Consider the following 13,864-nt stretch of genomic DNA (forward strand, 5'->3'; position numbering starts at 1 on the left):
TAGTTACAAGTTATCCATCATGAAAAATACAAACCAATTTTCTATCAAGTGTACGAACCCAACCTAGGAAACTAGTCAACAACTTAAAAACTAGGCATTGAATCGCAACAAGTGTTTATCTACCAATTATAATTGTTCCGTTACACAAATCCTGTTTATCCGTCAAACTAGATTGAGGGTCATCTCCTCTTTAAATTTAGGGTCATACGGTCTTCTTCCCTCTTATCTTGAATAGATGCTTGCTACTAGTTTTCAATAGCATATTCGTTTTCTAGTCATTCATCCATCTTAACATCTCAATTTCAGCATGTTTATTTTACGTGGGCAGACACCATTAGTATAGGGGTTATGTGTAGCAAAATTGCCCTTTAATGTTAACCTAATAACCTATAACCAGTTCCTCACAACATCTATCATGCTCTAATCTTGTAGTTAATGTTCACTTCATTCTCCATATATCAATGATCAATTGAAAGAGAACCAAATAGTCACTTGGCCATTAATTTTTAAAATTCCTCTACTTTTACTGTTGTAATCATTTATTAATTCTACTCTACACTTATTGATTTTATTTAATGGATAGGCAACCAATATAATATAAAATATGCCACTTAAAGAACACCACAAGTACATAGGACAATTGTAATCTAGTTAGTGATGTTATATTTTATAAAATTGAATTTCTTTTTAATTTAAAATCCCTATATTGAAAGGCTCATTTTCACAGTTATAACTTAAATAAAATGCAAACAATTTACACACCACATAGGAAAAAAGATAAGCATGATTTGGAATTGATTTTCCTATCTCTCTTGCAATACTCATGATTTTCAATGTATCGGTTCTTTGTGACATTAATATATCTTGTGTCTATACTCTCATTCTAAACTTGAACCTTTTGTCCTTCCATCCATCAAATCATTTTGATCCATTGTCAATGAAATTGGGGTGGATGCAAGGGATAGAAGCATTTGAAAATGAGCTCTCACTAACATTAAATTCCTTGTTTTTGATAAAATTCCCTTCCTCTAAGAGGTTGTATGTCTGTTAACCATTTCTATCACTAGTGCGATCAATGCAAAGAGTTTGAGCAGTTGGTTGTTTGGGCTGTAGAGAGAGAAAACCTAGCAAAGTTGCTTGGTGGCGGAAATGGGTCATTCCAATTGCTTTGTTCAAACTCCTCTTAGGTGAAAGCAGCATGGAATGCAGAAGTGGAGAGGTTAGTAGATTAGAAAAACATGTTGAGTTTCAAACTCATGAACTCGTAACAATGAAGGCTCTAATAGCATTTTAAGTTATCGAATTGCCCCAAATTAGCTTGATGTGCATTATTGCTCCATCATTACCTAACATCTTAAAATTTTGAATCAACTTGGTATCTTAACTTTATATAAAAGAGCAACTTTTCAGGAAGTCATCAGTTCAAACCTCACTATATTGTTTATTTCCCCAATTTATTGAAGCTATCTATAATTCCAAAATAAAGTAACGACATGCATTTTTCTTTACTTTCATTATTTATGCTTGATATGAATAAAAGTTTATTACTTGGGGTTTGTTTGGATATATTTATTAGTGATTTTTTGTGTTTAAAATCATAAATAAGAGCATAGTAGGAAATTTTATAAAAGATGCAAGAACCTGTTAAGGTTGACATTTGAAAATTATTCAAAAAGCTAAGGTATTATAAAACTTTTAATAGTTCCAAATTTAAATTATTAAAAAATGATTTTTGAAGACATAAGCTAAAGTTACATTTTTTTTTTCGTATATACATTTTTTTAAATGTAACTTTTTCAAGTATTATTTATTAAGTTTTAGAAAGAGAGTGTGAAAAATGTATTTGTATCAATTTACATTATGTGTTTTAAGGAATGTACATTGTGAAGCATTGGGAGTGGTATGTTACTTGGGGTTATAAATTATGCAATTGCCAAGGTTATTAAATTGTCTTAGTCGATGAATTGGTGTTGCAATATGTATTATGTAGTTATCTTATTTTATTTTCTATAGATAACATTAGAATGCCAAAAGAGTTATACATTTAAATGACTTCAGATAAATGTATATGATAATCAATGAGCATGACTCAAACTCAACATATTTTTAATGGGTTTGGGTTAAGTATAAATGAGTTTGAGTTAAAGTCATATTGATTTTGCATCACTTATTTAATTAATAGGTAGTTTTTTTGGTTAGTTGGCATAAAATAAATGTTAATAATGTGAGTTGGTGGCTAAGTAAAGATGAGAGTTAAGTCTTTTCAAAATCGCAATGTAATTAGGAATGTCCAACCCAATATCTATAGTGGTCCATCTGCAAGCTGAAATTGCTGATGGTATAGGCCAAACTCCTCAAAGTAGGGTGCATGTGGTGGTTGTGATGATACCCCCAAGTGAAAAAACAATACTCTATTCTCTTGCACTGCATTCTACAACCCATTCCTCTTCCCCAAATACCAAATAAATGCCATCATCATCATAATCAATTTTATGTTTCCAAATGATGTACAATTTGATTACCTCCACTATTACAATTTAAGTGCAGTTGCACTAGAGGTGGAAACCTAACCACCCACGTGTCAATTCCCTTTGTGGCGGCCTAGTTTATCTTCTAAGTTCTCAACTACCTACTTGAAGTTTCTCATTTATCTGCATTTATACCTACACCTTACACACTTTCCTTTTTAGTGCCACTATTTTCTTCATCGTCCTCCTAGCCCTACAAACTCAAATTAAGGCGAGGTACGGATGCAGGTGAAGAGAAATGACATATTTATTTTATCATGATCACCATCAGCATCCCCATTTGACTTCCTTCCATTGCCTTTTCTATCTTCCATTTGACATGCTTCTTCTTAATTACTTGTTGTTGCCTTCACATTAAAGGTATGATAAAATAGGTCTTAGACTTTGTTTACACAATACATATTGGTCATAAAATGCTTGTGGTACTATTTCGTATGGGAACATTACCTATTGTGAGATGAAAAAACTTTTCGGATCACATTGAATATGCATCATTGTTTGTTCGATAATATAAATTTGTGCTTCATTTGAATAGGTTGATGGACGACACAAATATAATATACTGTTACATTTTCGTGGAAGGCAAACTTGTCTAAAAAAATGATGGGTTGTGGAAATATGTTGGTGGAAAAAGCAAAGGTATTCATTCACATATATAAAGGAATGACATTTGAAGAATTCACTCAAAAAGTCTTAAAGAAATTCGACATCTCCCTTCATGTGATGAGGATGCACTATACCCTAAATTTTAACCCCAGAGTCATCCAAGATTTAGAAGATGAGGATGACTTGGATAATGTGGTTTCCCACAGTGATGACTTTGCAAATGTGTACATAGTAGAGTTATCCCGTGTGGAAGCCATTGAGGCAAATATATCGAATACACAGTTGGCGTTTGGGTAATGCGCTTTCACATGGATGTCTATTTCAAATATCGTGAATGTAAATTTTATGCATGATGTAGTCTAATTTTGTTTATGTATGTAAATATAGAGGTCCATCTCCTACATTTCTTTCGTCTAATGTATCATGCAATGCAATTTCTAATACTATGATGTTATCAAGAGGTTTTGCATCGCGTTGTGCAAATAGTGAGTACACCCATTTGGAATCAAATCGCTTTCGTGAGGCAATATTAGGTTTCGAACATACATTTAAAAATGTAGAGGAGTTTCAGAATGCAATATAATATATGTCATTAGCTGGGAGGTTTCAATACAAGTACAAGAAAAATTCACATACTCATATGTCCGTAAAGTGTTCGGTTAAGGGTTGTTCTTGGAAGATAACAATTCATGTTGTTGAAGGGAATGAAATATTGCGAGTTCATACTTACCAAGTTAATCATAATCATATGGCTCAAGATGAGTGTTCATCTAAGGTGAGGGTTTCTTCAAAGAGAGGCGATGTTTTTGTTGAAGATGTGTTTAAACAACTCCAGAATATCTCCCCTGTCAAATATGCAAGGATTTTGAACGTAATCATGGAGTTCAATAGACATATAACCAAGTCTGACATCTTAAAGCTAAGACAAAAGAGTGCATATATGGAACTTCACATGAGTCCTACGCGTTTTTGCCTTGGCTATGCCTTAGGCTAAGGGAAATTAACCCTAGAACTATTATGGAGTACACTTCTCATGAAGGTCATTTCAAGCAATTGTTCATTGCCCATGCATTTTCAATTCAAGGGTTCATCATGGGGTGTCAACCGGTATTGGCTATTGATTCTTGCCACCTAAGCAATCCACATAAGAGAACTCTTTTGTTTGCCATTGCATATGATGTAGATGATGGAATGTTCCCTCTAGCCCTTGGTATGGTTGGTTCATAAAATTATGAGGACTGATATTGGTTCTTAGAAAAATGAAAGGGGATCCTATATGGTAAAGAAGTAATTATTATATTAGATAGATATCAGGGGATATTGCGTAATGTTTTGGAGTTGTTCAGGGACAAAAAATCACGCCTATTGTTATCGACATGTGAAGGAGAACTTTTCTAGTTTCTTCAATAGGCAAAACATTAAAGGAAAAAAGGGAAATAAGATGTTTTGTTACTTTTAGACAACATTGTGTATGCTAGGTTGGATATTGACTACAATGAGACATTTAAAAAACTTGTGTGTTTTAATGCCAACCTAGCAAGGTGGGTTGCGGAGAACAGTCCAAAGCATTAGGCGATGTCAAAGTTCCTTAAAAAATGTTGGGATAAAATGAAAACTAATATTGCAGATTCCTTCAATACGTGGTTAAGAGAAGAACACTAAACGATTTATATGCTATTATTGATGCACATGGATAAGCTTATAGGCATGTTGGACACCCATATGTGTGGCACAAAAAAGTGGAAGAGCGTGGTTAGACCGAAAACAAAGGAGAAACTAATGTCAAACATCATGAGGTTTGGTCCGACCGATTACTGTGACACCCTATTTGGTGGGGGGGGGGGGGGGGGGGGGACGTTTAAGGTGTTTATTAGGGAGATTTATTTGGTTGTGGATATGCAACAACATAAGTGTACTTGTTTGACATGACAAATGTCCGGGTTGCTATGTGCACATGTATGTGTTGTGATCTGCACATTGAGACATGATGTGTATGAGTATATCGACCCATGTTTTCATGTCTTCACTCAACATTTGATTTATTCAGGTCAGTTTCAACCATTACCAACGCACAACATGCCCAAAGTTTGTGAAGATGGGACTTTGCAAGATGGTGGAGGCAACATATTTCCTGGTCTCCAACCCCCACAAGTGAGACGTCCTCCAAGAAGACCCCAACAAAGGCGCATTGAGTCACAATTTAGCCATAAAAGAGCTATTCATTGCTCTCGATGCAATGGCATAGGTCACAACCGGTTTAAATATAATAATTCATTGTCGTGACATGTTCATTTTTTTTGTTTGTAATGTTTTCATCTTGTGGATGATCCCTCATTATTCCATTCTTTGGTATATGGTGGTGGGGTAGTTGCTTTTGGTATTTATGTATTGCCCTTATTATAGGCACGATACACTACTTTTTTATTTTCATGATTTGGAGTTGCTTTCATTAATGAATTAAATTGAAATTGCACTTTCAATGTGGTATCCTTTAAGTTGTTGTGTACTTTCACTTGCCAATTTTATGTATGGCCTATTCACTATTTTGGTCTAATTTTTGGCTAAATATTAAAAGGGAGTATGATTGTTGAGATTGTATAGGTGGATGAGGTCTCTACCATATTCGTTATAGTGGGTTCACATCATTGGATGCATTTATTTTCATGTGACTTAATTGAACTTTCATAGTATGCTACTATACTTGGTGTGTAGTTATTTACTTGGTAAGTTTAGTTGTGCATAACATTGTACTCTTCTATGCCCAATGATGTAGTTATATTATTCACAATATCTAGTAATGGGCAGAATGGTTCTAGTAGTAGTTCACACCCTATCTCGGTATGGTACAACATGCTTGCTTATCTTAGTCGCTTTTCTCATTCTTGCGTTGCAAACATACTATTTGAGAGGTTGTGGCTTTTCTAGTAGAGTGTCACAACAACTTATACTCTACAGTCATGCAATCTATATGTATTGTGAGAACATAAATTAGAATGTATGTTGGCATCAAAATGGGTAAAATATCATTTTATGATAGTTACATATTACAATCGGTGTAAAACCATGTATGCCTTGTGGATATATTATGTGATATCATTTTATGATATCTTCGTTTTATGATGCATTTTAATGTAGCATATATATATATATATATATATATATATATATATATATATATATATATATATATATATATATATATATATATGTATATATATATATTATGCATGAAATTTATGTGATTTCTTCATTTCCCTAGTTATAGTTATTATGTCTTAATTATGTTGGAATTTCTAATATAATATATTCATAATTCAACATTTTTTTATTTTATATTTTTCTATCAGCTGTGTAAGTTGTCAGGTAATTTTTTTGTACAATTTGGTCATTTGGAAAATGGTTAGGCACATAAATACTAAGTACCTGTGCTTCAGTAAATATCTAACTATCAAGCTTTAGGTAACATCCATTTTGTTCATTTGAGTAATTGTTGTTAAGGAAATTGATATGGTTAATCATCCATTATGACCAAACAAGTTTTGAAGACAATTGAAGGCTTCTTGAACGGTTTTGTTGTTTATTTAGTTGTACATTTCTTGTTTTATTACTTTTATATTTTACAAGAAAGCCAATATGTATTGTTTTCTTCATTTCTATGCTTTTTAAAGACAAATTACTTTTCAATTATCGTGCAATCACTACAAAATAAATCCACAGATGAAACAAAAGATTTATGTGTTTGTAGGGTTATAGATTCTCCAGGAAGGCCTCTATGCCCCTCGGGTGTAGTAGTATATCAAGGCAAGAATGCAAGATACCTTATGACATCATTCTTTTGGTTCACTTTTTTGTGCGGTTGATCCAAAATTTCGCCATTTAACAACACATAGGGATCAACTATTCTTGTCTATACAACTACAGGGATTGTCATTGCTTCTATCTATTGAAGAGCAATTCTAGGTTCATTTGTTAAAAATCTTCTTGTTGCATTGTTATCCATCTCATCCTCATTTCCTACATGTTTCTTTTGGAATTATTTTTTTTATGGGTAAATAAAAATATTATTAACAGTGCCTAAACAAAAAAATGTGTGCCAAAGTACACAAGATATACAAAAAGCGCACCAAAATAGAATTATGGTATCGTTCGATATTCCCCATGGAGTAACCTTTATTCCATTCTTTAGCATGTGCATTCTAAACTTGTATATCATTATTTTTTTTTTGCCTTTTTTCTTCTTTGAAATTTTTTTATACATAGTATATATTCTCATTAATGTCTCCTAGTTTTATCACTGTTTTTTATACGAAGTCCTTATTTTTCCTTCCTATGTACTATATATTTTGCTTGGAATTTCCATTTTAGCTTGTGAGTATCCATTTCATCCTACTAAAGTGTTCATCTTTACTTGAACCACAACTTTTTCTATGGCTATTATGGTGAATATCTTGATATGGTTAATCATCCATTTTGTGTTACTACATTGTGTAACTATTACAAATGACATCTTAACTTTTTGATCTATTTTTTGTATCACCAATTGTACTGATGTTGTTGTTCCTAACATGGCCATGTTCTTAAACATTGCATGTAGGCGCCATCAATGTCCACCCGATGCTCAACTGCAAGGTTCAAGAAAATATCCAATCATTTACTTGATGAAAAATTGCAAGCCATAAAAGACCTCCATTTTGGAGGTCTCCTGGCCTTAAACTGCATAGAGGTTCGACACAACATCTGTCTGTTTCTAATCCAACATTTCAATGTTGGATTTAGACGGATAGAGTTCTCACCCCACAAACACTATGCTGTTACAATCACAAATGTGGGCCTCATTTTCAGCCTCCCATCAAAAGGGCATATTGTGCAGGTGACATCTACTTCATCAGAGCATCAATTTGGTACAATTCGAGCATGTGAGGAGAAACTCCTCAACTTACCTATTGGGGAGGAGTTTCGTCAAGCATTCATATATTACGCATGTGCCACGTTATTAGCCCCCACATCTAGGCTTGATGGTTACTGTAACTTGTGACATACCATCCACGAGGATGGATTTAAAAATGACGTCAATTGGAGCCAGTTTGTGCTTGACCAAGAAGGAATTAAGCGATATCAATAATCAAACACCTCTTGGGTACATGGTTGCATTTTGTTTCTACAGGTATTGAACTTATTAGGGATTTGTCTTCCATTTTGTAATATAATTTTATTGCACTACTAAGTAACATTTGCTTGCTGATGTTTGTATTTATTATGTAGCTGCATTATGTAATTAAATTCTATATTCCTTCGATCTAAGTCCCCATTATAGTGCCCTCAACATTGGCATGGACTGATGAATTGATTAAGCAGCGACTAACTGCTGAGATAAGGGCGTTTGGATCATTAGGATATGTTAAGGTTTATTTTTAAGTGATGCATGCAGAAATATAATATCATTACCAGCATAACACACATTATTTCATAACTAATCTTGAGTGCTAATAGTAGGTGTCCGAGATATCTCCAACTGCAGAGACTAACGTGGAGCTAGAGACTTATGTGGACCATGAGACAAATGTTGAGCCTGAAAATAGTGATGTAAGTTAGCAATTTTTTTAAAATTTAATTTAGGTTAATTTCATTGTAATTGCAATTTTTTATACTTGTTAACTACAATGAAATATGTGGTTATTTATTAATGCAACAACTAAAACTTCTTTGGGAAGACAAACCTAACAAATTATTAGTTGTTACTTGTTACTTTACTAGATTTTGTTGTATTCCACTCATAGTCGTCTTCTTCCTACCAAGTCGAGAATCTAGCAATTGGATTCTCTTGTTCGATAGGTCATATATGTAGAGTGTCCAATGGTTCTTTATAAGAACCGATAAGAAGACCTGCACCAATGAACTACCATTAAACATACATCTAAATAATGAACCTTCATGCAACCAAAATGAATTTCAAGCATAAAACGCTGCATTACACCTCTTTCACATTCCCATATGGAATATCCATGGGATACAAATGTGGCTCAAATCGTCCTATAACTGCCTCCCTCACTAAGTGTTTTCCCTAGGAGCGAATGACCATTTCCTATAAGACAAAATTAATTATTAAACAATATATATAAATTAGAGAATGTTTTAAAAATTTTAATTAGAATTAAATTCCTTTTATAAAAGGATAATATGGTAGAGTTTAAAAGTTATACCTAATATTATTCAAACTCTTCTCTTACGTTCTTGTCTGTGTAAAATAATTTATTCACTCATTATTTTCTCCATGTATAAAATTCATCCTTTTAAATAGAAATAAGTGAATTAAATAATAAATAACTCAAAGATAGGTTTTCCTAGGCATGCACCTAGGCATGCATATTAATTTCAAAACCTTTAAAGATGCATGAAAAGATATGAAAATCCTAGGTGCACCCATGCATTCATCTTACATATTTTCATATGATTAAAGGTTTTCCAATGGTCTTGATCTTGCATCCATTGGGTTCTTTGATGAATTTCAAAACTAACACCTGAAATTCTTTATAATTCAAACCACTTAGTCACTTAACCATGGTTTGTTATCATCAAGATGCGATTAGGAGAACCCTTGTGCTAACAATCTTCCCATATTTTTTTATGATAACAAACCTCAGTTATCTAGGAGGAAAATAATCTCCTTCTCAAACCAATCATGGATCAATAATTAATATTTTAAGAATTTAAAAACAAGATGATCAAGACATGTTAGAGAGTATTGCAATAAGAAACAATGTAAGTCATCAAATATATACACATATCATATATCACGTCATATGTATCAGTCAATACATCATATGTCCAATAAGCTAAAGTAACTAGAGATAAGCAATATATGATCCAAACAAAAAAATGATATGCATGTATGAGTCTCCTATATCTAGCCTCCTAGATCCTAAAATATCTCCCCTTTTGGCAACATAAAAAAGGAATAAGGGGGGTCTCCAACAAATCAAGGTTGAGGAGATGGAGGTGGAAACACAAAACGCAAGTAGGCCATCATCTCCTCATGTTGACGCTCCATACAATCCTCAATGCGAGTAATCCTCTACTTTATGCGATTCTCAAAGCGATCAATCCTATGCTGGTGATACTTAAACTGAGAAGTGAACCCAGTCTGATACTAGTCCATCCTATTCTCCATAGAATAAAATCGTGTGTCACTCACCACTGCAAGCTCTTCCATACGAGTACCAAGTGAGCTAATTTGAGTAGATAAATCCATCCAAGAAGCATGGTCAGGAGCAGGAGGTGCTTAAGAAGGTGGTATCTCAGTATAGTTGGGCTCAGTGTATGATGGCTAAATAGATGGTCCTTCTGTAAAAGACAACTCAATCATCATCAGCTCAAAGAAGGTAGACTCAAATCATAACAGTCGACAACCAGCCCATTATAGTGTATAATATCTCAAATCCAAAGTTCTGAAGTTGAAGAAAGTTGATGTTTCTTCCCGAAACTACCCGTCTCTAAGCAAAATGTTGATTGTATCGTTGGTACTCCTCCACGGTACTGAACAAGCCGGTGTCAAAACATGTCTTTCGGCATGTCTTTGGCTTAGATGCCTTAGCTGGGTGCTTGTCTTGAGCCTTAGAAGTTGTAGGCTCTCGTCCAAAGGCCATGGAAATTGAAGCTAAAGTAAAGAGAAAATGAGGAAATGGTAGCACCTCACACCTGAAACCCTGGTCGTGTCGAAATGTAGAGGGATCAGCACCGGAGTTGGTTATGACGCATGAAAAGAAGAGAAAATGACCCAAATCCAAAACCCTAGCCTCCAATTTCCTAAAATCTCATCCAAAAAAGCTTCAATTTGCTACAATGATAGCAAAAATCTTTCCTAGACCACTAAATCAGTGAAGCCCTTGAAGAACCAGATAAAACGGTGCAGAAAATGAAGTACGAGGGACTCTTAAAGCTCTTAGTCTTGATGAACCAGTCGACCGCTTGGTCAAAGCACTGTCTTTCAATTTTTGCGCACCTTTTCATTTCTTAATCCTTCTCCTGCCTTTTTCAATTGAATTCCCCATTTTTTTTATGCCCAATACTAAGGGAAATTTGATTTTTGGTTAAAAATTGACCATTTTCTAAGTATATGTCTATATGATGTTCTATATGTGCATATGACATGAAACTCAAGTAACCAATAGATATAGACATCAAGCATTCATAAGCAAACATTAGATCATAATGAAATCACCCCTAATTGTCTTATAATGTCAACCAATTGTTCTTCACTTAGAGGTTTTGTAAAAATATCGACAAGTTGATCTTTAGTGCTTACAAATTCAAGTGTTATGTCACCCTTTTATGCATGATCTCTAAGAAAATGATGTATAATCTCTATATGCCTAGTACTAGAGTGTTGTACAAGATTTTTTTATATACTTATGGCACTAGTATTATCACATTTAATAGGTACATGTTCAAAAGATAAACCATAATCACTAAGTGTTTGTTTCATCCAAAGAATTTGTGCTTACCATAAACCAGCTACTATGTATTCAACTTCTGTCATTGACAAAACTAGTGAATTTTGCTTCTTACTATGCCATGAAACAAGTGAGTGCCCTCAGAAATGACATGTACCACTAGTGTTTTTTCTTTCAACCTTACAATTAGCAAAATCAACATCCAAAAAACTAATTAATTAAAAGTTATCACTCTTAGGATACCATAAGTCTATGTCCATTGTTCCTTTCAAATATTTGAGGATTTTTTTTACGACACTTAAGTGAGATTCTATAGCACAAGATTGAAATCTAGCACACAAGCATACACTATACCTAATATCAGGTCTACTAGCGATCAAGTATAGCAAATAACCTTTCATACCTCTATACATAGTAGAGTCAATGGATTTACCTTTCTCATCCTTATCAAGCTTGATGGATGAGCTCATTGGAGTTTTCATTGTATTGGTTTCCTCCATATTGAACCTTTTAAGAAGATCTCCTATATACTTTGCTTGATTAATGAAGGTTCCTTCCTTTAGTTGTTTGATTTGAAGTCCAAGAAAGAAGTTGAGCTCTCCCATCATGCTCATTTCAAACTCACTATGCATGTACTTAGCAAATTCTTCACAAAGAGAGACATTAGTAGAACCAAAAATGATATCATCAACATATATTTGAATTAAGAGCATATCATTTTCTTTGGTTTTTATGAAAAAAGTTGTCAATTTTACCCATTATAAAACCATTTTCCAAAAGAAATTTGCTCGATCTTTCATACCATGCTCTAGGTGCTTGTTTCAAATCATAAAGTGCCTTTTTAAGTTTAAAAACATGATTAGGAAAATTAAAACTTTCAAAGTTGGGTGGTTGTTCAACATACACTTCTTCATTTATAAAACCATTTAAAAAAACACTTTTTCACATCCATTTGATATAAAACAAAGTCTTTAAAACATGCAAAGGCAAGTGGCATCCCAATGGCTTCCAACCTAGCTATGGGGGCAAAGGTTTCTTCATAATCTATCACTTCTTCTTAATTAAAACCTTAGCCTACTAACCTTGCTTTGTTTCTAACAATTATGTCATTTTCATCCATTTTATTTTTAAAGACCATCTAATTCCAATAACACATTGATTTGAAGGTCTTGGTACTAATTTCCATACTTCACTTCTTTCAAATTGATTTAACTCTTCTTGCAAAATAATCATCCAATTTTCATTATCTAAAACATCATTTATATTTTTAGGCTCAATTTAAGAGATAAAAGCTAGATTATTGCAAATATTTCTAAGAGAGGATCTAGTTCATACCCCACTAGATGGATTACCTATGATTTGATCTTGTAGGTGATTGATGACAAACTTTCATTCTTTAGGAAGGTTTTGGCTTGATTCACCTTGCACTTGTTGAGAAGGGGGTAGTGTCAATGGTAATCTTTCTTCCTTAGGATCCACTTCATTCTATTCTTGTTGTTTTCTATCGTCAATTTGCAGTCTTCCCATGTAGGTCTCCAAACTTAAATCATCATCAACACTCTCTCTTTCTTGGAGAGAATTCTTATATTCATAAAAAATAACATGGATGGACTCCTTTACAACCATGGTTCTTTTGTTGAAAACTCTACAAGCTTTACTTGAAGTTGAATAACCAAGGAAAATTCTAACATCCGATTTTGCATCAAATTTTCCAAGATTGTCTTTAGTATTTAATATAAAACATTTGCATCCAAAGACTTTGAAATAGTTAATGTTGGGTTTCTTGTTTTTCCAAAGCTCATAAGGAATTTTCTTAAGTATGGGCCTTAATATTTAAAACATAACAAGAGGTGCTAACAGCTTTGGCCCAAAAATATTTTGGTATTTTGTTTTCATTTAGCATGATTCTTGCCATCTCTTGAATGGTTCTATTTTTCCTTTCAACTACCCCATTTTGTTGAGGAGTTCTAGGAGCCGAAAAATTGTGGTCAATTCCATGCTCATTGCAATAATTTTCAAAATAAACATTTTCAAATTCTCTCCCATGATCACTTCTTATACAAGTAATTGCAAAACCTTTTTCATTTTGAACTTTATTACAAAACTTTGAAAACTCATAAAAGGCTTCATTTTTTTTACTTAAAAACAAGACTCATGTGTATCTAGAGAAGTCATCCACAATAATATAAGCATAAGACTTTCCTCTAAGACTAGCGTCCTAGATGGACCAAATAAATCCATATGCAATAACTCAAGTGGCCTAGTTGTGGACATGAAGTT

Source organism: Vitis vinifera, chromosome 10 (assembly GCF_030704535.1).
Source record: "Vitis vinifera cultivar Pinot Noir 40024 chromosome 10, ASM3070453v1".
Taxonomy (NCBI): Eukaryota; Viridiplantae; Streptophyta; class Magnoliopsida; order Vitales; family Vitaceae; genus Vitis; species Vitis vinifera.